Consider the following 3094-nt stretch of genomic DNA (forward strand, 5'->3'; position numbering starts at 1 on the left):
ATGACGACGGCGATGACCGCATCATCTTTATGGGTCCCTTCTTTTGAAAGCCGCGGATCTGTATTACCCTGTGAATGACAAAGAGCTACTTTCAATAAAGTATGCTCTTGTCAAGTTTCGTGTGCACCTATTGGGTATCGAACCATTTGTGGTTTATACAGATCAGGCATCACAGCGGACCGCAATAAGCTCATTGCACCTCTCGCCTAGAATGGCAAGATGGCTTACATTCTTCTATGAATTTAATTTCAAAGTTCAATACAAGACGGGTAAGTCGCATGTCTTGGCTGACGCTTTGTCGCGCAGACCAGACTTCGAGGTAAGACACCAGGAGAGTGTGTCTAGTGCTAAAGCACAATTTTAGCCGTCAACGTTGGCAGCCATGAAGGCATACTACGTGACGAGCTCATTAGCCTCTGAAATAATAGAGCTACAGTTAGGACGACCATTTTCGCCTGCTGTTGGATCACTTCGGTGGACGAAAGGTAACCCTTTCGTCGCACCTGAAAGCTAAGTTAAATTACTTTAGCTACGGCGATTGCCTTTTATGGCATCAGCTATCACCTTGTGATCCCTTGAGAATATATGTGCCCCATGACACAGATATCAAGCTGATAATCCTTCACGAGCTCCATGATGCACCATCTTGTGGGCATCTGAGCCGTATAAAGACATTCTTACGAGTGTCAGAGGAATTTTGATGGCCACACCTATATAGATAAGTGGCCAACTATATTCCCTCTTGCGAACAGTGTCCGTGCATTAAGCCTGCACCGTCCAGCAGTGCGCCACTGAAGCCGCTCCCGATTCCAATAAACTCTTGGAAGTCAGTAAGTCTGGACTTGATGTTTGGCATGCCGCCCGATCATCAGGGTCGGACGGGGCTCGTCGTCTTTGTAGACAAGCTGAGCAAGATGGTGCATATAGCACCATGTAAGACATCGATCACAGGCAAGGAGGCAGCTCTTTTGTTCCTGGATCATGTTTACCGACTACACGGGATGCCCGAGTCCATAGTATCGGACCGGGGTCCACGTTTTACGTCTGGGTTTTGGCGTCATGTGTTCGAGCTGCTAGGTAGCAAGCTCCACATGTCGACCGCAGATCATCCCCAGACCGATGGCCAAACAGAACGTGCCAATCGGATCGTGGCGGATGTCTTACGCACTATAGCAACTCCCAAAGATTAGAGCAAGCAATTGTACTTTGTGGAGCTCGCTAAAAATAACAGTGTCCACGCCAGTACGGTGAGACATCGTTTTCTATAAACGGACTGCTCCATCCTCGGATGCCAGTCTCGTTTGTGCGCGCCCGAGTTTTAGTGGGGGAGGGCCCCTCACTACGCTCGGTGCGAAAGAGGGACATAGCTTCGTCAATATGACGATGACCCGCGAGGGTATCATCTCAACGACGAAACTTGCCTTAGTGACCCTGCCGGGTTGGCAGTGGTCAGTATGTAGTCACGGCAAGGAATGCATGTGCTCTCACACAATAGCGATGTTTCGTTGCTTACAACTACGTCCTACGAACGATTCCGGCGATGTCATAGGCGAGTTGAATGCTAAAAGCCTGAGCGAGGCTTAACACTTTGTGGATGAGCGATTAGCCATCCCACGAAAAGTCCGTGACCGTGGCGCAACGGCAAGCGCACAAGATAAACAAAAGAATGCTGACTGAAATGGTCGCAAAAATAATGAATGCTTAAGTGTTCGACATAAAGTACTGTTAAGTACTGTTACTCTACCTAAAATCGCAATTTTTGTACTACCTGGGGGTACTTAAAATTATTGCTACGTTACATTGGGCCATTTACTGTGGTCGAGAAGGTCAAAGACCTAAATTATAGGCTCACCCTCCCGCCATATATGAAGATGCACCCCGTCTTTTACGTGGGTCGTCTCAAACGGTATGTGGACCCAGATGAGGTCACATATTCCCATCAGTCTAAGGAGACTGTTGGTGACACCGACCATGGGTTCAGTATTAAACAGATGGGGGAAATGAGGAAGGCGAAAGACTTGCCTCCGACCTTCTCTTCCCATGAGAACGTAACGGACTCGGAGAGCGAGAGATACCACGCGCGTAATACGGTTCCTCAGCATTAACTTCTTAAAGATGTCCAGCCGAAGTTTCAAGCGTTCGTAACCCTGACGATTTTTCGCGCGAGCATCATGAAGCCGAGGTCAGTAGCAAGACTTGACCCTCGAAATCCCCAATGCGTCGTTCAGCAGCGCTTAATGCCTGCAACTGAACGATCGCGGGAAAGGCAGCAGCGATTATGTGGGCAAAATCGCCACTCCTATCGAGCGCCGCCTGCACTGATTGGATGCGGATGGGAATCAACGCTTCCTTGCTAAAAGTTTGCTTGCCCACCGCTCCGTGAGGAAGAAGCATCAAATCCTCGTCCAGTGGAGAGGATACCCGAAAATTCACCATGTCTTGTCAAAGCCTTAAAGTTGACTTAGTGACAAACAAGCCGGGCTTGCATTCACGTCCCATACCATTAAGCACAGAGGTCTTTGTAACTAAGCCCTGTTTATCCTCTCCTCCTAATGGTTTACCGACCCTAGTTCTTCCCCAGTAGACCGCCCGGCCCCACTCGGCGTTTCCCGCACCGTACAGCTTTCTGGTATAAGGTGGGATTGATGCTTCGAGCTTTGCGCGAATTGCGCAACGGACAAGCCGGGCGCAAGTGCTTAGTGCTTTCTCGCATATAACATCTACGATGTTTGAATGCTATTCCACAGCTTTTCTTCTCCTTACTAATAGACAAATCTGATGCGCTCGACGGGCTTTCCAATATTTCTGCGTACCAACGCGAGAGGACTTAAAGTCGAACTCAGCGCGTAACCCCATGGCAATTGCCGCTTCTAAAGTAACGGGATGAGATTGGTACAATTCCGTTTGGGCAACCCCCGCATTAAGGTCTTCCATTATGAACGAATAATTTAACCACTTCTTGCCCTCGGCCTTGATGTATAGCGGCAAAAAGAGCTCTTAACTCCTGGGCGTAGTCTCCTAGGATCGGTCTACCCTGACGAGCCGCTAAATATCGTGATCGTGTGCGAGAAATCTGATTAGATGGGACAAACAT

Source organism: Bremia lactucae, linkage group LG3 (genome assembly GCF_004359215.1).
Source record: "Bremia lactucae strain SF5 linkage group LG3, whole genome shotgun sequence".
In the NCBI taxonomy this organism is placed as follows: Eukaryota; Oomycota; class Peronosporomycetes; order Peronosporales; family Peronosporaceae; genus Bremia; species Bremia lactucae.